Source organism: Panthera uncia, assembly GCF_023721935.1.
Source record: "Panthera uncia isolate 11264 chromosome A1 unlocalized genomic scaffold, Puncia_PCG_1.0 HiC_scaffold_17, whole genome shotgun sequence".
In the NCBI taxonomy this organism is placed as follows: domain Eukaryota; kingdom Metazoa; phylum Chordata; class Mammalia; order Carnivora; family Felidae; genus Panthera; species Panthera uncia.
In genome coordinates, this window is record NW_026057577.1 from 21,111,847 (window position 1) to 21,133,828 (window position 21,982).

At 43.7% G+C, this 21,982-nt stretch overlaps 1 protein-coding gene and 1 long non-coding RNA gene across 4 annotated transcripts in view; one reads left to right on the forward strand and one right to left on the reverse strand.

The window, feature by feature from the left end:
• The window catches only part of MARCHF3 (membrane associated ring-CH-type finger 3), a 154,947-nt gene extending 143,029 nt beyond the window's left edge, over window positions 1-11,918 (reverse strand). The window contains exon 1 of the mRNA XM_049648446.1: window positions 11,714-11,918. The gene's annotated coding sequence lies outside the window, so the exon portion shown is untranslated. The remainder of the gene's footprint in view (window positions 1-11,713) is intronic.
• A 117-nt stretch (window positions 11,919-12,035) lies between these two features.
• LOC125934854 (uncharacterized) lies at window positions 12,036-21,711 on the forward strand. Of its 3 annotated transcripts, XR_007461542.1 has the most exons (5): window positions 12,036-12,470; window positions 14,597-14,677; window positions 17,063-17,183; window positions 19,238-20,399; window positions 21,217-21,711. It is a non-coding gene; the product is annotated as an uncharacterized LOC125934854 (long non-coding RNA). The 3 variants fall into 3 exon arrangements; XR_007461543.1 differs by lacking the exon at window positions 17,063-17,183 and having other exon boundaries at window positions 19,238-20,403; XR_007461541.1 differs by lacking the exon at window positions 17,063-17,183.
• The last annotated feature ends 271 nt before the right edge of the window (window positions 21,712-21,982 follow it).

Here is a 21,982-nt window from a genome sequence, read left to right on the forward strand (position 1 = left end):
AAAGGCAGATTATGGATCATTAGAGGTCAAAACTTCTAAATATTCCTTTCTTTATTAACTTAGTCGCTTGATTTTCCATTCGCTTTATAAACACAGCTAAGATCTCTGCCCTCGTGGAACTTCTATTCTAAGTGGGGGTGGGGGAGTGGACAGGCAAAACCAAGTAGACAGGCAAATTATTTAAGATTATGGCAAATACCATAGAGGACACAAAAACGGAGCAGAAACAGAGGATTGGAGGGTGGGGGATCCCCTAAGGAGATCAGATGGGATGGTCCTGAGAGGTCACTGTGAAGGGGAGCCCTGAATGGAAAGAATGGAACCACAGGAGCTAAGGATGTGTGATCCAAGCAGACGAAACAGATGCAGAGTCAGGGGTGAGAATGAGACCAGCTTATGAGACAAACAACAAGGAAGCTAGTGTGGCTGGAAAACTAGTGAGGGCAAGCGAGGAAGTAATAAGGTCAGAGAGATGGGCAGGGCCCGATCACTTAAGGCCGTACAGGCAATGGTAGTCTTCTAACACAAAGAGAAGCCATGGAGGGCCGGGAAGGGACATGGGCAGATGAACTGAAGTCTAAATCCTAGCTTAACCACTCAGTGGCTATGTGAGCTAAAAGCAAGTTACTGGCTCCTCTCGGATGCTAAGTTCCTAATTTATAAAAGGGCACTCAATAAATCATAGCCATTTACCATCATCGATAATCATTATTATTATTAATGCTGTGATATGTAAACAAAGTTGGTAAAAAATGTTTACATTCAAGTAGACTGATACTGCAAAAAAATATATCCAAAATACAGAATTCTTACGAAATGAGCAAATCGTTTTAATCTTTTTTTTTTATTCAGTAAAGATCATATACTCATCGAGGACAAATAGACATAAATTAGTACATTTGAATCATTAGGGTTTATTGTGATTCTAATCAGAATAATTATTGATCTTGGCTCATTTCTCCGTCCTTAATTAGTCTGCATTGTGGCTTTTCTCTCCCTGTCAACCTAGCCTAGCCATTTTGTGTCCAGATGTGTATAGTATTTCAGTGGTACCTACCAGCCACACAGTAGTCATAAATGGAATTTCATGGTTACTTTCCAAGTCACAATGTATACTAGACACAGTTGCTTGCCAACATCTACTGCCCCCTCACTCCCATACACAGACTTCTTTCTTACTAACAGAATCCCAGTTTTGTTCACATTCACCTGCCCCCTCTCTCAAGCAATGATGGAGAATATCCTGCTAGTGATGGATGTACAGATGGGGCATGTGATCCTGTTCTGATCAATGAGATAAGAAGACAGGTCTTCTCAGACACTTCTTAGTAATATTTTCGTCTCCTTCAAAAGGAGATTGTACAAGGGGGCGGTCCATTTTCTGTGCTCTAGATATTGTCATGCCCACGAGTACCATCTGAACAACTGCAGCCATCCTGCCAAGAAGATAAGACCCAGGCTTAGAGGGAAGTGGTCTCTAAGGATGACAGTGGCAGGGAGGTGCAAGGGACCTGTATCCTTGATGATGTAAATGGGCCACTGAATCAACCAATCCTGCTGCCTGCCCTACTTCTCACACGAGCTAATACACTTCCTTCCCGCATAGGTCGGTTGGAGTTGGAGTCTTGTGCCGTGTGCGGAAGGGTTTCCTAGCAAGTGGACCACATCACCTTCACATGGACATTTCCGTTTGGAAGCATCCCTCGTTTCTTTGTCTCTGGGAAGGTCTAGGAATGGAACGAGGACTTCTGACTCTAGCTCAGTGCACTCCAAAGTTCTGGATATGGGGTGACCCAGCATTGTAATTTACAATACTGGAACGGTCACCGGGAAAAGGCCAAGGGGAAAACACCCCGGAAGTCACAACAGGAAGATGGCGCTTTGGTATAAGTAGCTGGTGCCAAATGGTCTATCTCTGGCTTTCCGTTTATAAACTTTGCCTTTCAGCTTTCGCCTGCCTAGTTGACATGTTTTTCCCTGAAGGCCTCAGTGAAGCACACCCCTCATTGGGCTTTTGTTTCATAAGGCTTCCACTTCTGAGCTCTTATCCAACTATAAGAATTTCAACAGGGACCACGTAAGATCTAGCACAGATCCCACGCACCGGGCAGATGCTAAGGAAACCGACGTAGCGTCACACTCTCCTGGGACAAGAGGATTAAGGGGCAGAAACGCTCTGCAGAAGAGGTGCAGGTTTATGATTTGTTGTCAGGAGACAGACCCGCCTAGAAAGGAAGGGGGGAATATAATCATAATAGGGCACTGGCTATTTTTGCTTCGGCCATGTAGAGTTAGTTTGAAAGTGAAACTATCAGGGACCAGTAAAATAAAATATCCATCTTGCAAAAAAAGCCTAGATGCTTACTGACTGTAGAGGGAAGGGTCGGACTGCGATTATTGGCAGTAGAGTGGCCGGTGGGGGTTGGGAATGAGGTAAAATAAAAGTTCACATAAATGTCTAATGGTTCACAATAAGCAAAATGCAGTACGGCTTGAAACCAAATTAGCCATTCTGGTCTAATAAGTATTTTTTCTTTAAGAAAAATTATGGAATTATAAATTTAGCCCATAATGGAGAACAGAAAATATAAGGCACATAGGTTTTATAATTTTGTAGAGTATTTGAGAGATATTACTTATCAAATGGGGTGAACATTGTAACGGGTGAAAATTTGCTAAGAGGCCATAATTAAAACAGAATAGCAAATGGTGCCTTAGCTCTTGAAAGGGTCACCATCAGGATGCCACTTAATGTCTTCATTACTGATCTGCGGTGAAAATGGAATTTCGTTCAATATAAGGACGGTGTCTAATTGTGCGATGTTGTCAAGGGCTGGAAAGTGGTAGAAAAATATCTGCGGAGGTTAGAAACAACACAACTTAAGTAGGTAGATCAGAGTAAAACAACCTGAAACACCCGAAATAAAAATGAGGTAAAATCAATGGAGGAGAGGAAACCAAACACTGCGATCCTTCCAAAGGGAAAGCCAAAAGGGACCAGTGTTGGTGTTAGCTAGAAGGCAGTGACCCAGCCTCAAAAGGAAACGGTCCATGATTGGTTAGAACAACAGATGAAGAACTTATCAGCGGAAGAGGCGCCAGCGCACATGTCCTGTCTGTAAAGACATCAGGGCAGCCCAGTCCTTCTTTTCCCTATTCAGTGTCTACCTGTTCTGGTCTCTGTAGAAAGAGAGACCCTAGATTGCATCCCCTAGATTGCAATGAATATGTCTATTGCTGGCAGAGGCTTGTGATCTTGTTTCCTAACAATACAAAAAGTGAGCAGGAGGCAGTAAGGGTGATTAAGCAGGTAAGGGGTGGGGGTGGGGGGGTGTCCCCGGCAAGTATGGGTAAGGCTGGTGAAAATTGAGGTTTTGCGAGATGAATTCCTTTCTCACTAGGTAAGGCCATCAGAGCGTGTATTATCCCAGAGAGGAGAAGTCGCATTACTGGGATCATCTCCTTAGCATCAGAAAGACACATTGGACTCCTCTAGGAAAGTCCTCTGGAAATGGTCAAAAATGCAGTTTCTCCTGCAGGGAAAAAGGTTCGTGGGAACAATGATTATCATAGAGCTTTATAAAATAGAGTTCGTACCTGAACAGGAAGGATGGAGAATGTCCCTTTCCAGAGAGGAAAACGTGAGTGGAGGGTGGGACTAAATGAAAGAGAAAAGTCGAAATCACGGAGACCTAGAAGGTGAAGGATGAGAACTTTCTGGCTGTGAGAACCTCAGTTTATGTAACACAGTCACAAAGTATTAAGAGGAAGTTTTGGTATACGGGATACTGAAATGCAGGTCAGAGAAAATGCCAAAGCAAAGCACCACAGGGAGAGCCTCCACCGGCTGCAGGGAAGGGCACGGGCAAGGAGTTCCACAGACGTTTGCCCCCCCGCTCATATAGACACCCTCAAACCCTGCTAGCCTGCAGCACCTAGATGAAAGAAGCTTTGAGACATGCAGGGGCAAGTGCTCCTGACTTAAAAGGTCCAAAAGAAATCAGTGAGTCCATGACCTAATCTAGGATTGCTCATCTTCTCTGTTGCCTTTAATAATATTTAGATGTAATCACCCAATTTTCTAATGGGATTTTCTTGGCAGGTAGGAGAAGAAAGCACCTATGTTAAGTGAGGCTTAACCTCCCAGATGAGACAGAAAACAAGGGTCCTTGATCTCTTGCAGTCATTTGAAGTGCATTAAGATCTCACCTAAAAGGGCGATGCTAAGGCCCTGACCCCAGGCAGTTACGCTTCCTTTTGCTGCCCCATAAACTCCACCTGGACACGCGGTCCGTGCAGCAGTTCAGCAACCCACTCTGAGGTAAGCACGTACCTAAGTCATCAGATGACATCATAAGCACAGTTGTGCAGGGGATCATTCTTGAATGAAAGGAGATTTAGAGATGAAAAACATTTATAAAAGTCTCGGCAATACAAATCTGCTGGGATTATTATTTTTTAAAAAGCCTCACTTCACAAATGTCAAGGTTGCCCATTATGCTGAGCTTTGGTTGGCAGCGGCCTGTAGGCCCAGCAACCACCTGGTTCCTCCACGGCGCCCAGACCTCCGTGGCCAAAAGTAGCTGGTTGGCTGCCCTGGAAGGCAAGAGGGACCAAGCCGTGTGAGACTTGAAAAGATGTGTGTGGTCAGGCTGCCCCAAGTCTCCAAGTGGGGCCCGTGAGTTAGCTGCTTGCTCAAGATAGGACACAAGGAGTGTGAGAACACAAAAGGTACCAGGAGCCGTGGCCCAGACTAGTGGAAGGAGGGTGGAGATGGGGGCATTTCTGAACAAGTCACAACAGGGAGGCAGTGACAAGAGGAGGAAAAGCCAGGAATGAAGAGGAGGGGATATAAAGACGAAAAAGCAGGAACGGATGGCAGCTACATGAAGCATTGAGATTGGGGCCAACGCCGGAACTCTGGCACTGGGATTCAATTATCACTGCCATTTAAACTGGTGGTGAGAGGTGCCTGGGTGGCCCAGTCAGTTAAGCGTCCGACTTCGGCTCAGGTCATGATCTCACGGCTTGGGAGTTCGAGCCCCGTGTCGGGCTTTGTGCTGACAGCTCAGGCTGGAGCCTGCTTTGGATTCTGTGTTTCCTTCTCTCTCTGTCCCTCTCCTGCTCGTGCTCTGTCTTTGTCTCTCAAAAATAAACATTAAATAAATACACTGGCAGTGAGTATACGCGTGCACATCCTTCAGAGGGCTTGCAAGTGTTCACCTGTAATTCTCTGTGGCCCTCTAGCATACCTGGCAACTATTTCTTAAATACCCTTTCTTGAGAAACTGGAAGGTGAGAGGCCCTGCCCTCCAGGGGCTGCTGGCCTGGAGGGAGTGCGGCTACAAGAGGGAAAGGTCCTGCTGACAGCATACAACCAGCCCAAAGAGGAACACGGAGAAGCTTCCCAAAGGCGCTAATGCTTGAACTGCAATGTGGAGTTAGTTAAGTAGAAAGGAGGTGCCACCCATGATAGGTACTCAGTCACTGTTTGTCAATTAATTTCAGTTTGTTCTGATTTGTAATGATTACCTGGAAAATCGTTCAAAGGCTAGGAGTTCGTTCTTATCCCCACTGTTTTTATTATGTCGATGAAAAAGATAAACCTGTCCATTTTCGAGTCTAGGGATATAATCCAAAAAAAAAAATACTAGACCATACCTTTGGCTGAGATGGGGAGTACACTTATAGTTTTTCTAATTAGGAGACATCTTCTTGGTCTACTTGTCTCATAGCAAAAAGTTTTAAAAGCTTTTGAAAAGATCACGTTTTGCTCACTTGAAATATGTGTGTATATTTTAGCATAAACTACACTTGGCAGCTGCTAACATAATTGGATGGCTACGCCTTGCAAAAGCTTGATTTCTTTTTAATCAAATTTTTAGAATCATACTGGGTTTTTTGCCAGTGCTGCAATAGTGAGCAATAAATACATCATTAGATCAATGGTGTTCTGATGATGGATTACTCCAAAGATACTTCCAGCCAAGAAGACTAAGCCCATAGTCTCATTGTGCAAAGATGAATAAAATATTGTTTAAAACACAGATACACAGTTAACATAACAAGGAAGAAAACACTGCAAAATAGAACACAACAGCCATGGGTTTATAATGTAGCAATATTGATCACGGATTTTCCTAAGTACTCTAGAGCAGCCATGCTATTATATATGCCTCTGATTAGACCCAGAGATGAGAAGGAAAAAGTTATAAAAAAGGAAACTAACAGAGGAAGGCCTGCTGCTATAATAAATTATTTAAAGCAAGCAGGGCGAGCGGGTTGTGAAGACAATATAAAACAGAATCAATGCCCCCAAGAAACCCCAAACCATCAGCACCTCTATAAATTTCTCACCATTCTGTCTGGCATGTTCCTGGGGCTTCTTCTTTCCCAGCACCCTCCCCATCCCATCCCACCCCTACCCTTCACATTTTGTCTGTTCGTTTCTGAGAACTTAACATTTGTTTTTCTTCTGTAACCTAGGATGCTGTCTTCAGTTCTATTTCTCATCTTCTATTAGAAGAGTGTCTGCAAGGCCACAGATGAACGCATCTGTCACTTCAATTATCTCGATCTTAAATTTCCTGTGGAAACAATAAGCTGGTAATATCTAACATGATACTTACAACATGACTTTGACATTACTCTTCTCTTCCTTTTTTCTTACCATTGTTGTAGTTAAATCCACAAAGCGAAAGCTAGAGTAAAACTTACATAGCTCCATCAGTATTCTGTATGAGGACGTGTCTAGGACCAAAAATCTAAAGTAAAGGTAAGAACTTGGTAAGGGTATGTTGGGGGAAAAAGAGTCAAAATGGCTATAATTCAAGTATTAGGAGATGTTAAAAGGGCAGATTGACTTGAAAAGTAAATACTTTATAGGTAGATTTTGCCATGGGAATAGAGGTGGGGAAAGAAGGGTGAAAAAAACAAGAAAAATCGCCAAAAACCTTTTTTTGCAAAAAAAAAAAAAAAAAAAAAAAGAATTGTTGCTTAGAAGCTTGCAGTGACCTATGGCCCAGTTTCAAGAAAAGTAGCATTCTACCATAGTTTTTTGAAGTAGGCATAAATCCCATTGTACAATCAGGCTGGGATTATAACTTAGGCTTTTAAAATGTTCTGGGTCCCATTCATCATGCAGAAGCTGGGCAAATGAAATATAAACAATTCTATTCTGCCAGCATAAAAACATTACTAGCAGCATAATAGGACTCATAAGCAAATGGAAACGTCTAAAATATGAGTCCAAAGAATTCTACATATAGGCTTTGCTGCCATCGTGCTCTGTGACCTTTAGCAAATTATTTGCCATTCTGGGTCAAGCCTGGCTGGTTAAGGTTAGGGTCATTGAACCAAGTATCACATATGGTGGTTAACTTTATAAAGAAAACTGTCCCAAGGTCACATTCACTATACAAATAAATTTGAAGAAAGAGGTAAAAAAAATTATAGACGATATGAATGACTAAGCATAATCCTGTCATATTACCAGGATGCTAAAGAAAAAATAATTCAAATGCAAGGCCAATTTCTCAGTTATTGGTGTTATCTTTGAATGGGAAAGACAGGATCTAAATATTACCAGCCTTTTGTGGCTGCTGTTTGCTCATCTGGAAAAGAATCATCGTACTCAAAGGATTGTTAAGATAAGTGACCTATAAACATTTCTGCCAAGTGCTCCTTTAAATGGGAATTGCTCTGTGAAAGTCCCAGTAATGATCCAGTGGCCTGGAACAATCCAAGTTCAGTGTCCCAGCCTATCCATGTCCTTTTGTCATCAGGCAAGTAAATATCCCAGGCACTTCTGAACTCTGAGAAGTCAATAGGTTTTCCTAAGTACACGGATGGTAGAACGAGGGAAGGGCAACAACCTCTGATAGATCCATTCTCTTTAAAACCTTATCTAGAAGTTTTAGGGGCGCCTGGGTGGCTCAGTCTGTTGAGCATCTGACTTCGGCTCAGGTCATGATCTCGCAGTTTGTGAGTTCCTAGCCCCGCACTGGGCTCTGTGCTGACAGCTCAGAGCCTGGAGCCTGCTTCTGATTCTGGGTCTCCCTCTCTCTCTGCCCCTCCCCCACTCACGCTCTGTCTGTCTCTCTCTCAAAAAAAATAAATAAACATTAAAAAAAAAAAACCTTATACAGAAGTTTTAAATTGAGAATTGTGCCAGTCTGAAATGGGAGAATGACTCTTTTTTTTTATTTAAAAAAAATTTTTTTTAAATGTTTATTTATTTTTGAGATGAGAGTGAGACAGAGCATGAGTGGGGGAGGGCCAGAGAGAGGGAGACCCAGAATCGGAAGCAGGCTCCAGGCTCTGAGCTGTCAGCACAGAGCCCGATGAGGGGCTCGAAGCACGAACCGAACCGTGAGAACATGACCTGAGCCGAAGTCAGACGCCCAACCGACTGAGCCACCCAGGAGCCCCAAGAATAGACTCTTAATGTGTATCAAACTGTACATCAAAAGGGAATTGGCAATAATTAATAAGTCCAAATTCACACTGATTTGAGAAGTTATTAGCAATCAGTTTTCAACCCATCACTCTATGATGCTGAAAAAAATCTATCCAATTAATTGGACAGCTTGAAATACTTCTAAGATGAGTTTCAGAAAACGAGAATGTTTGGGCCGCTGGGTAGGTGACCCGGACTCTCCCTTGAGCAAGAGGCAGATCAGCTACGGCTTCCTAAGGAGATCCTTGATCTTGTGTCAGTCTGTACTAGTCCTACTGAGGTTCTAATCCCCAAGCGCCGATTGGCTTTAGAATCAAAGGTGGCTCCCAAGGACCGGGATTCTTTTACCGTCCAGGGAGAAATGTCCAACAATGTGAGTTATGACTGGCAAAGTCCCCTTGGAGCACCCCAGGAACCCACTTGACTTTGAATATAGACTGGAGGAACTAAGACTGGAGGGGTCTTAAATTACCTTGCTTCTCCAGAGAGACTTCCTTAGAATTGGGGCTAACCTAGAGGAGAGATAGCTGAGGATTCTAAACACTCCTGAATACAGGACAAAAGGTGCCATTGTTGAGGACAGAGTATTAGAGTGTTGCCTATAAATTTCACAAGGCTGGTAAATGCCACCTGGAAATATCAGAACAATTACTTGTTAAATGACCTCACAGACTAGGGTCATTCTGTTATATCATAAATACCATGCCAGTGTTTCTTAAAATACGGTGAGGGGATCCCTGACGTCAGAATCACTCGAGGAGAGGGGGTGCTTGTTCAAAATACAGATAACTGAACCCCACCCCACACTCCTGAATCAAATCTTAGAGAACAGAGTTCAGCCCACAAACTGAATTTCTAAGTTGATTCAGATGATCCATATCAAGGCAGGAGAATTATTTTGTTTTTGTAGTGCATGAGAAACTTAAAAGACACTCACAGATTCGAGATATGTATATTTTCTGCAAAATATTTTAAGTACCATAAAAATAAAAACAATACTTCTTGTGATGAGTTAAGAACCATGCCAGTTTATTCTGCCCACATTAATAATAAACACCATTCTTAAATGTAATTATGAGCATAAAATTATTGGCAAAAATATCAATTAGCCTTCTCAAAACTATGCCTTTATTTTGTCACCAAAAGTAATTACGTTATTAAGGAAATTTATAGTTTTTTTAAGTATCAGTCACTTAGCTGCAGGAACTTATTAAGCTGTTTTACTCCTCCCATACCCTTTTAGTCATCAGAATTTTTGTGATAAAGGTTTTTTATTATTTCTTCAACTATAAATTGTGAACCACTGCAACCAGTGATTAGGCTGAATATGAATTTATATCCAGGTTATAAATTCCTAAAAACATGTTTCATTAGAATTACTAAGCCAGTCTTAACTCTGGTAGATTAAATAGCCTCTGCAATAAAGCTCTGTTTACGTCTATTAAGGATTTTTTTTTTTTTTTTGGTGCAGAACAATTCAGTTTTAATGCATTCTCTTAAGAAGCAAAAGAAAACAGTTCCTGATATACATGCCAGTGAAAAGCAGTAAACCAGTGTTGCATGGTAATGTGACAAACACATTTCTTTTCTACAGGAATTTTTTTTTTCCTCTTATAAACTCTCTTTCCCCAAACCACGACTGTAATTATTTCACAAAATGTAGTTTGCCATTCCCGAAGAGTCAAACACTCCTTTTCTCCCTCACCAAAATCACAAGTTCAGGCTGAATACAGAATGAAAATAGAACTTGAGAGGCAGTCTTTGTTTGTAGCATGTTGTTCCTACTAAGGGTTGCCCCCTACCCACACTCCACCCTAGTGATCCAAATGAAGTGACTTAAGCGTACATATTATGTTTTAACAGATGGGCCGGCTGGCGGCTGGCTGCTGGGCTGTAAAACAGGAACTCAGAATCTGCACCGAGTGGTATTGAACTAAATGCTCGTAAAGTTCATGGACATACACTGACCCAGACAGACCAAGCAGATTCAGACATGCATACACACACACACACACACACACACACACACACACACACACACACACACTGATCATACACTCCGTAGATCAGAGCGTCCATCTCTCCACCCAGGGCAAGTTCAAGGCTGTTTCCCCCTCCATATATTTCTATCTCATTCACCCATCAATTTTACACACACACGCACATCTACATATGCATATTCAAGCATGAATAGTTATATATCTCAACGTTCTGGTATATTTTCAAAGACAATTTTTCCCCCAAATTGTGTTTCCAAGTCTCTAGTACACTCCGGAAGCTCTCATTCACATCAAATAAGAATGACAAGGAAATATTACATTTAATTCTATTTGGTCCACACATAATATAAAGGACATGTATGCAACTGCCGTCAGAAAAACCAGCTGCTTTTAACCCTTATCATTAAAACAGAGAAAAAATATCCCAGACTGGGTCACAAACGAAGTGTCAAATTTAACCTTGAATCCTGTTGTCAGTTCCTGTCACAACTTCAACACGTAAAACACACACCAACCGACCAGCCTGGTGGTCCCTTTCACGGTTTCGTCTTGGATTCTCCCAGGCTCCCTGCACTGGGACAGACAGCAGCTCCCCGCCTGGTCCTAACGAAGTCTTTCCGACACACCTTGCAGGTGATGTGGAGGTCCGAGCACCTCGTGAGGGATGCGGATACAAGTGCTAATAGAAAGTAATTACTTTACCAAAGTTTAATATCCATGCTGTCAATTCCTTTCAGTAATTGCAAAGCATTGAAGCCCCTGTTACAGAACCTAGATGGTCGCTTAAGTTCTCTGACCGCTCAAGACCCACCCCGAACACGATGGTCCCTGGTTCAGGCTACGGATAGGACACTGTCGCGCCGCACCGCCTCTGGCGCTGGTTAATTTTTCAGAAACCCGTCCGCAAGCCATCTAGGAACTGTTGCCCGTACACGACAGGGCACCGAGGCCGCCCCCAGCGCGCGTGTCGTCGCCGCAGAGGGCCAAGGGACGCGTCCCCAGGCCCCACCTAATGATGGCAATTACAACATGCCAAGTTCGTGAGAACGCAGAGCCGCGTCCCGGACCGAGTTGCGACTCTCCGAAACAAGTTCGGGAGCGGGGATACCAGCAAGGAGTAAATCCCGCCTGGCCCTGACCTCCCCACAGCCGCCAAGCTAGGACCGACGCACCGACGCCCGCCAGGACCCGTCCAGTCCCCCCGCTCGCCGAACAGCGCCAAGAGGAGCCGCTCGCCTTGCGCGCGGCCACTCACCCTCCTCGCCGAGTCCCGATCACAAACCGACGCCCCTGCAGAGGGTCCTGAATCCCAAGTTGCCCCGAACCGGCGACCGTTCTGGCCCTAGCGGACCCGGCACACTGGTTCGGGAAGGCACCTCCGAGGGAGCACGACAAGCCCGGCGGGCGCCCCGGCTCAGCAGCCGCCCGAACGCGTTGACAATTCGTGGACCAGCTTAGCGAATGAGGCGGACCGCGGAGCTGAGGCTACCCGGCTCTGGAGGGAGGCGGGGCCGCGCGGCGGGCGGGGCGGAGCCAGCCCTGGGCCAGCCCGGCGGGGCGGGGCGCCTTCCGCGCGTGACTGGCGGAGCCCGCAGCCAATTGCGGCGACTCCGGGAATCCGGGCGGCCGCGGGCAGTGCCGAGCGCCCGGCTCCGCCCCGCTGCCGCCGTCCAATCGCCCGCGGCTGAGGGCTGGATCTGAGACGCGCTGGCGGCGGGGAAGTTGGCTGCGGTGGGGTGCCTGGGCTACGGGCTGGTGCTGTCGGGGTAGCTGCCCCGCGACCCGGGCGCCTCGGGAGGGAAGTGGCGGCCCCGGAAGGCCCCTGCCTTAGAGAGGTCTGGGGCAGTCCAGAGCCCCAAGAGCCGCAGCGTGTCGGCGCGCTGCGAAGCGAGAAGCCCAGCCGCAGCGCGGACCGACTCCGGATTGACAACGCCCACACCTGGTGTCCGCGGGAGGCGCCGAACTTGGCGTCCCCAAAGGAGCCCCAGCGAGGAAACCGAGACCCAAAGAGGGTGAGTCCCGGGCCGCCTCACCCAGTCACCTTTGGAGGCCCGGGCCCGGAACTGGGAGCTCCGGGCTCCCTGGAAAAGGTTCTGGTTGCGGTTTGGTGGTTATCTTCAAAACAAAACTCCGACTCTGCGGACCTCCTGGAAAGTTCATTACACGTCCCCTCCTCAGCCGTGCTTTCATACCAACAGCAGCAGCAGGAGGGAAGCCTACGGGCACCTAGGCCCCCTTCCCGGCCCAAAGTGCCTGAGGCGCTTGGGCAGAGCCCGGGGGCGAAAGGGAGGCTCGGACGCTAGACGGCGCCGGAGGCCTCGATACCCAACCTAGGGTCGGCTGCTTTGTCGGGGGACTTCCGTAGCATGGCTCCTGCTGCTGTTGTTCCTTGGGTCCGCCAGAGGGCCAGGGCCGCCCAATCCTCGCGAGCAGGAACGCCTCCAAGCGAGCCACAAGTGCCCCCAATGCACGCTGTCGTCCCCTGCTCCTTCGGATGTTCCTGGACCGAGCCCAGAGACCTCCCTAGCGGCGGGCACCGGAGGATCCTGAGCTTTCTGGTTGGTCGCAGCTCAGTAGCCCCTCTGAGTAGGCTCTGTGGGCTCTGCCCTTCCTGGCCGGCCCGGTCACTTCTCCTTTTGTTGGCAGGGATGCCCTTCACCCTGTGTTTAAGCCCTTACCTTGGCTGAAGTATACACATACACGGAGCTGTAGGTATAGAGTCAAAAAGCAACGGGGTTGGGTGTTGCTTTCCAGGCTGAGGCCTAGAATGTTAGCAAGCTGTAGACCCATAGCTTTGGGTGCTGAGCGGCCAATGGTTGCCTGGAACTGCACCTGGCATAGGTAGGCACTCAAACCGTGTTAGTAAAATGAACTTATGCGTAGTAGGAAAAGGGCCAAGCTTTCTGGTGCCCTGACACCTTCATCACTGACCATTGGCTCCCTCAGATTCACAAGTCCTGAAGGTTTTAGTTTCTTGTGCGTGAGGGAGTATGGACCATTACAGGTGTTATTTCGGTAGCTGCTTGACCCTCCTGATGAGGGTCATTGGCAAGAAAGAAGGCAAAAGGCCTGTAGCTGGAAAGGAATTGAAATGGCCACTGCAGCAGGGAAGGCTACAGCTCTGAGGTGGGCTCTCTGGCCTGGTTTGAGTTTCAACTTGTGTCTATTCAGCTCCCTGTCTCAGCAGGGAAAGGTCCCTAAGACAGGTTGTCAAGCAAGAAAATCAGGCTCTGGACAGTCCTTACTGGCCTTAAAAACCTATTTGGATTGCAGAAATTACTCATTTAGTGAATCAAAGGACTGGTGTAGCCAAGGGAGTCCAACCCATTCCATGGTAAACAGTTGTTTACCATACTGCTGACTGGCTTGAGAGAATGGCCTTTGCCCACAAGGAATGAGTTGTAGACCAACTGAATGGAATATACACCAGATCTCTGCCTAGGTTGGGGTTGGAAGATAAGGGGAAAAGTATATTTCCTTGGATTCCTTACCCCACCCCAACCCCCAACTCCTGTCTATAACTAGAGGAAAAGTTTGCCAACAGTGTTTATCATGTTAACACCCTGTGAAGGTTTTTCACAGATGCTAGTGATTATTTTAAAAATCACCTTGGTAATAGGAGCTAAACATTGGCTGTTGACTGTACATGCTATAGTATTTGTGTTAGATGATGAAACAAGGAAATAGGAAGTTTCTTTTTAGGAAATAAGAACTAGATGGGTGACTTCCATGTCCTGATTTCCAGGGTTTTCCATCTCTTTGTTCCATACAGACATAATTGCCATGGGTTTTCAGACAAGTAACTGGTTTAATTTTCCTTTATAGAGTGGATGGCATTTAGAGACAGCACATCTAGACTACATTCGTATTTCCATACCATCTTCTTTTGTAATTGGTGTTTGATAAGAGTTTGTCACTCTGACACAGACTTAATCCTTTGGCTGTCATTCTCCCAGTGATCTCTTGAGTTTGGGCTGTCCCCATATTCTACAAGGGAAAAAAATGAGATTTACTTGCATAAGAACTCATTGTAGTCCTATCTGTATGAAATAAACAGAAAACCAGGGAAATCTAGACACAGAAGACACTTGCTTAGTACTAACCTATTTCAGTGAAGACAATGTCTTTCCTTCAAAAGGATGAAGAAGTTTGTGGAATGGCTTGGGAATGAGAAGACTGAGTTGAGGCCATGGAAGCTGGGCTGGTCCTTTTGTGGATGGTGAGCAAATTTCCCTTCAGGCACTGTCACCCATCTCTGACACTGAAACAACATTTTGGAGCCTTGTAAATTTCAGCAGGATGTGACTGATAGGAGCCCTGGGTTCTAATCTGAGCTGTGAGTGCTCCTGGCAGTCACTTAACCTCTGTTTACCCCTGCTTCCTCTCCATAAAACAGCAGTGGCAGAATTGACCCACTCTGTTTAGCGGCTTAAGGGGGACACTGTGACAGCAGTTAAAAAGCACTGCCAGTTCATGCCATTTATAGCAGTAGTGATTGTTGAAAAGGAGAACAAAATGATGTTGAAACAGGAAAACAGTGTGGTCTGAACAGTTCCTCTCTACACTTGGAATTTCTCTTCATTTTAATCTCGTTGGATTATTGTCCTTTTATTCCATAAATGGAAATGATGGAAAAGGGTCCTCACAGTCCTTGTTCTTTGATTACCTTGTTCTTTGATTGTCCTTGTTCTTTGTTTTGGGAGCTTTGCTCAACTGAATAGTGTTTTTCCCTATTTTCCGTTTCCACCACCTCTCTCATCATGTATTCACTTTGAAAATTATTCAGAAATTGAACAGGCTGAGCTAAAGACCTTAGCAAAGAAATGCAATCAGAAGCAGCAGATTCTAATACCAGCCATGCCATAGGTTCGTTCTAGGACTACAGGCAAGCCATTAACCTGAGTTTTCCAACTACAAAACAGCAATCCTTCTGATTAATTTCACAGAAAGAAGAGATAACTCATGATAAAGCACTCTGAAATATTAATTCCCCTAGGGAGGACAAAATATCTCGTAGGTGATTTTGCAAACTCAAGTATGGTGTTAGTTTGTCCGCAACTAGGAGCTATTTTTTGTAACAGAGAGATTGCTCTGGCACAATGTCTGCAGCCAGGGTGATACCCCCCACAAAACAATGATATCTCATGTGTTTAAATGATAATGCAGGCACCCCCTGTCAAAGTTCTATTGCCTCAGGTCCAACCAAGGAAAAATGTGATAACAGAAATGTGTGGGAAAGGGAAGCCTCTGTTGTACACAAACTTGGGATTTCCTCATGCATGCCCTGGAAAAAAATCTACACTGAACTTGTTAAAAGTGGATGTCACCATGTGAGGACAACTCTGATGAAAGGCTAGAATGATCTAAGGAAGATGGCCTGGTACATAAAACTACACACATTGGTCAGAAGGCCACCAGAAGAGATTAAAAAATACCGTTAATTTTAAAACTTCAGAATGAGTAACACTGAGGAATTTGGAAAGGGAGGGTCATGTACTCAAGAAGGAAAAACAGACTCCCAACCTAAGTTAAAAATAAGAACAGCAGGGTGTTCTGAGAAACAGGACAAACAGTATGGGCTGAAGAAACATGATCGACTGAAGGTTTTATTTCCTTTCCGTTGCTTTCTAACTTTGAGACCTCGGACAAGGTGCTTAGCTTCTCTGAGATAATTGGGGTGGCGGTGAAGAATGTTGAGTTTTTTCTGCTTAGCTTATTAGGAATCTCAAGCAAGAATCTCTGTGTAACTCTTAGCACAGGGCCGGGCTCATAGTGGTCCTTCTGCTGATAATAACAATGCCTCATATTTATTGACACTCACTATATGTCCTGCGCTGTTCCATACTTTTCCATCTAATTACTCACTTGATGCTCACAATCAGCCCCTAACGTTGCTACTGTCTCTCCTTCCTCAGAGTTGCTATCTATGTGGAAGGACCGTTCTAAGATTTATATTCTTCTATGGACTAAAAGTCAGAAGCCTCTTTTAGTAATAGTATTTGCGACTAGCATTGCCTGTTTTCCTACGGAAAGGGCTAATCCAGTCTTGCCTGGTACCTCAATTAGGCTGCATTGAGCACTTGGTAACATACAATAAAGCGAGTGACAGATTCAGAATTCGGGACAAAAATGGCCACAGAAAACAAATAGTGCTTCAAAACTCCAAACCCCTTCCAAGTCTACGACTATAACCTCCTCAGTTTGGGCTTCCAGACAGTGTGCTCATCATCTGGATTTGGGGTTTAATGAAAGTTAGTTCCCTTGAGGCAGCCATGTGGGAACAGTAACTGGCTAAAGAAGGAAAAGAATGGATTATCCTTAAGAAATGAATTGTATCATTAGTTATTATGAATGCCCCAAATTATGACAGATTCATGTGTAAGTATGCCAGGGAAAAGTAGCCGTGAGCTATAATACACACAATCGTTTATTACCCAAGAGAATTTAGGTGCTAATGTGGCTGGTTTTGCATCTGTGAGATTCTGAAACCCACAAAGGATTCCAAGATATAAAGCCAAATAAACCATAATACAGAGGGAAATGATTTTGATTATGTAACATTTATATATAGCATTTCATTTTACATTTTCAAATTGCTTTTCAGTCATTGGTTTATTCTTCATAGCACACCTGGGGAGTATATCCATGCTGTTATCCTCTGTTCACAGCCGAGGCAACTGAGACTGAAGGCAAAGTGTTTTGTCCAAGCGCACAACAGGGGCAGGGTGAGAAATCATGTATTTATTCAATCACGGGTCTATTCAGCACCTCTCCTTGGCAAGGTACCACAGTGTGTGGGGTACTGTATACGTGGTCCCTGACGTGCAGGGAGTCTGCTGGGGCAGTAAGCGTTTTGTGGATGGTGTCTCCAGGAGTGCTCTAGCCAGCAAGGACCAGGGTTTAGAGGAGGAGAAGGTGAGTCCCCTCACATTCCTGGAGACAGTGGCATTTGAGACCCTTGAGAGATGGGTAGAATTTTGGCAAAGAGAGGCTGAGGGTGGTGTGAATGCCAGAGCAAGGAAGGTGGGCACATTCAAAGTGTATTGGAGAATGTTTGACTACAGCAGGACGTTTGTCAAAAAAGGGCTGGTGAGGAGAAAGCAGATTTTCCAGCACACTGAATGCCCGGCTAAATATATAGATTTTAGCCTGTGGGCAATGAGAGCTCGACTCCTCTCTGACTTCTTCCATTCCCTCATTATTCTAACACGCACTGAGTGCTAATATACACTTAGTCTCCAGATGTTTTCTCATACACTGGTTTTTCTAACCTTCACAGCATTCCAACGAGATACATATTATTTTTCCTCCTTCAGTGGATGAGAAAACTAATGCATTTGGAAATTCAGACTTGCCAACCATTATGGAGCTCATAACTGACAGATGTGGAATTTGGAAGTAGGACTTTTGACTTCCTCATAGGTGTTTGTGGGAAGAAGGGTGCAGATTCTGGACATTGTATTCACAATGCTCATCTAATAATATGCCCTCCACCCTGGCTCAATGTCTTTCCAGAAAGGAAAAGCAAATGGAAGAAAAATAAAATTAATTTCTTAACATGTAATTTATTTTATTTCTAAAGTCAGCTGCAGGTCAGTAAGAAAGACAAAGACAAATTGTGCTCTACGATTGATAAAAATGTCTGCATTTTGATAACTTTAGTGTTGTCAGTGTCTTTAATATATTCGGATCTCAGCTTAGTGTTTCCACTAAGCCAGAATCTCTCTCTGGAGTTGGTCAATTCGGTCCCTAATCCTTTCCCCTTAGCATGCAACCCAACCTGTTTATTGTAGTGCCCTATGAGGTCTCCATCTCAGCTTGAATTTCGCCCATTAAGAAATAGCTTTTTCTCTTCAGATACAGGCTACTAATTAGCATTTTTACTGTTTAATCATCTGGGCTAAAATACAAGTGAGAGAAGTATTATTGTTAATCCAAAAATGCTTAGAAAGGAAACCGATTGCTTATTTAAATCTTCCTATAAAGAAATAAAGAGATGCCCTCAAGGGGTGGGTGAGATGAGAAAACTTAGGTGACATAAAAATTAAAACTGAAAATTTTAACATTTGTGAAATAGGGCACTTCTCATTGATCTGGTATTATGGAAGAGTGGGTTTTTTTGTTTTGTTTTTTGTTTGGAAAATTCCTGTCTGTGATCAGTCAGAGAAGTCTTCCTCTAGAGCAAATACCTAAATACCTGCAACAAATGACAGGCCACTGTTGACCCTATATGTGAAGAAAAACAGGAAACCACTAAAACGGAATTATTTCAAAATCCTATATCTAATGCGTAACATTCTCCTTGTCTCTCAACCCTCTAGTGCCTTGTTTGGCTTTGCCCGGATTGTATTTTATGCCCCGGGTTATAGAGAGATCCACAAATAAGTGGTTAAGTGTTTTTCCATGTTTTTTTGTTTGTTTATTTCTTAAAGAAGTTGAAAGAAAGTAAAGTTAACATGTAAGGATCATTAAATTTCATCTAAGATCTTAAGGATTCTATGTGAAAGATAAAGAAAACAAGCCCTGGACCAGAAAACTGTATCTGATTTCTCTTCTCTCTTAAAATGCCATAACTTTTTCCTGTGCTTTGTAGGAGAGCTATGGGCTGGGACAAGGTGGTCTCTGTTTCACTGAGGAAAGTGATAAAACTAATCCATGTTGTCTTGGCTTCTAGATCTGCAAAGCAGGGATGCTTACCTTGAGATACAGAGAAAACAGAACTTTGAAAGACTCAGAGGAAATCATACAACTGATTGTAACCATTTGCATCTCTTTACAGAGGAAAAATCCACAATACATACATCTGGGGACTTTCCATATTGATGGAAGAAAGTGTTCAGGATACCTAAGTGAATCCCATTGAAGGCATGTATTAGCATTAATTTCTCCTAACTATTAAAACTGAAGCTAATGTGGGTTCTTTCTCTTCTTAAGATGTGCCGCAAAAATGCTGAACCTCTCAAAGATGATTGAGGCCAAAACATGCCAGAATTAACCTTGTTTAAAAAACAAAAACTATGCGCAGTAGATAACTTTCCCAACCAATAAGACTGAGGCTCTTTTCACAGGAGCTTCTGAATTCTGAACAAGGTCTAATGGGATATTGCAAGGAGCAAAATACTGTGTGAGAAGTTAATGACATTTCATCTTGATGTCTGGTGAAGGCCAATTTAGGATGCATCTGGAAACAGGCATGTCAGCTGACTAAACCCTGGGAGTCTTTGTGGGGAGGTTGTTGGTCTTGTCCTGGGTAAAGGACCCAAGGTCATTGAGTTATAGCATCTCAAGGTACTTTTCATGGCCTCTGCAGTAATCACTACAGTATTATCCTCAGGTATAAGTACTCAGTAAATATTTGTTTGATAGAATTTAATTGTTAACAGGTTCTGAGCTTAACTAAAGCAGACAACTGCCCTTGGAAATACAACCAATCTCTCAGAAGTCCAAAGAGAAAAGAGCATAGCCAAGGTCGAGTGTCCCCAGAAAGGTCATGCTTGCTTAGAATTCATAGCTCAAATCAGCTGTGGTGGGCATGAGGGCACTAATTCTTATTCAGAGTCAAAGAAACTATTCACTTGCAAATGAATTGGAATATGTAATTGGACCTGGCCCCTGAAAGTTTTGTGGCCTTTTCAAAGCAAAATGGAAAAAGGGAAAACTATGGCTGTTTTCTGACTCCCTTTTCCAAGAACCTGAAAATATATTACAAATGAGTTCTTAGTTGTGGGTCACCATCCTTGCAAGACCTGTCTTTGGTTCCAAGGTTAGAAACTCTTCCTCTGCCTCCCGTTCTCACCGATCCCCAACTTGAGCTAGGTCTCAAAGTCTCATTTTGACCATATATTCTTTCAGCCACGTGGGGGAGGATGAGAAGAGGCTAAATATAGCCATGGAAAAAACAACCAGCAAACTAGAAAGCACCTTCAGGCTTAACATCAACAGTGAGTATGAAGCATCAGCTTACAATCTTGTGTGAACACGCATGAATTTTTTCTAAGAATCTTTTTCAGAAGAGTGTATTTTTTAGATACAATCTCTAAATTGCACTATGAATGATAAATGAGAAGGTTAACAACTATACTTCAGGGCTGTTTGACATATTTGCTGCCATGATTAGCTCTATCTTTGTGAGTATAGATCATGTCACTTTATTAGTCTTGCTGGAAAAGGAGAACTACTGTACTTTGGTGTTGGGAAAGTATCTTTGAGATGATGATGAAGATTGCAGGAAAGGCTTGGGTTTATTTTGGAATTTGTTTCATTTTAAAAGACTGTGACTAGGTCTTCATACCTGTCTAATAAGCATGCATGTAACATTTTTGTTTGCTGAGTGCCTTTCAGCCCCCATTAGTCTCCACAATACCCCTTGAGGGTGGGTCAGTATTACTGCCAACAGTTTACATTTGAGGAAGTTTAAGACACAAAGGGATTATGTGATTTGTACAAGGTCACCCAGCATGCAAGCCTAGCTAAGAAAAAATGACTGCAAAGCTCTTTCCAAATAAAAAGTGCCTTATAAATGTTAGGTAGTATTAATGGGCATGATCCCAGGATGAGTAAAATACTCTCTAGGAGTCAAGTGCTTATACATCCTTTATATGATTAATTCTTTTAACCTCAGGGCAACTTTTGATATAGGAATTCTTGCAATTGGCTATGCATCAGAAGCATCTTTATAGCTCTTAGAACCTGGATCCCTACCCAAGCTTAGAATCATACTCTGGGAGGCGGGACCCAAATAATTTGTATCTTGTAAAGCTCCACAGGGGATTCTGATGGTCAGCCAGGGTGGAGAACCACTGTCCTAGACAGACGATAATAATAAACTCAGACAAGCCAAGAGCAACAAGAAAACACCGTGGAGTCCATTTAGGAGAAAAAGTCTAGCATCTTCCAGGCTTCTGTTTACCTACTTTGCCACTATTATTAACAAAGGAACTGCTTCCATGAAAAAATCAACTGTAGGATCCATGTGTGGAGTTCCAGGAAATAGCGCCAAGATTAAAGTTTACTTAAGAACCACCTGTGTTTGTTATAATTTACTGGGTAAATTTATGGGGACTCTCCTTGTGTTATTACTGCTTCCACTCTAATATTTTTATTTGGAGTACCTTGTGTTATAATTGACAGTAAAAACCTCTGATATCTGCCCATTTATCCATCTTTCAAACATTTATTGAATACTTGGCATATGAGATTACGGAATGAAAATAATGTTCTTTGTCCATAGGAGTTTATCATCAAGTGATAAAACAGACCCAGGCCAAACAAATGAAAACCCTCTAGTACTAAGCCATACATACTAAATGACAATCAAAGTCTACATGAGGCATTATAATTGCTAAAATGTTGTAACAACCCAAATGTCATTAATTTAAAAAATAAATAAAACAGTGTATCCATACGTCGGACTGTTAACAATAAAATGGAATGGAGTACTGATGTGTGCTAAAACATGGATGAACTCTGGAAAATGTGTAAAATGAGAAAAGCCAGTCACAAAGAACCACATATCGTAGGATTC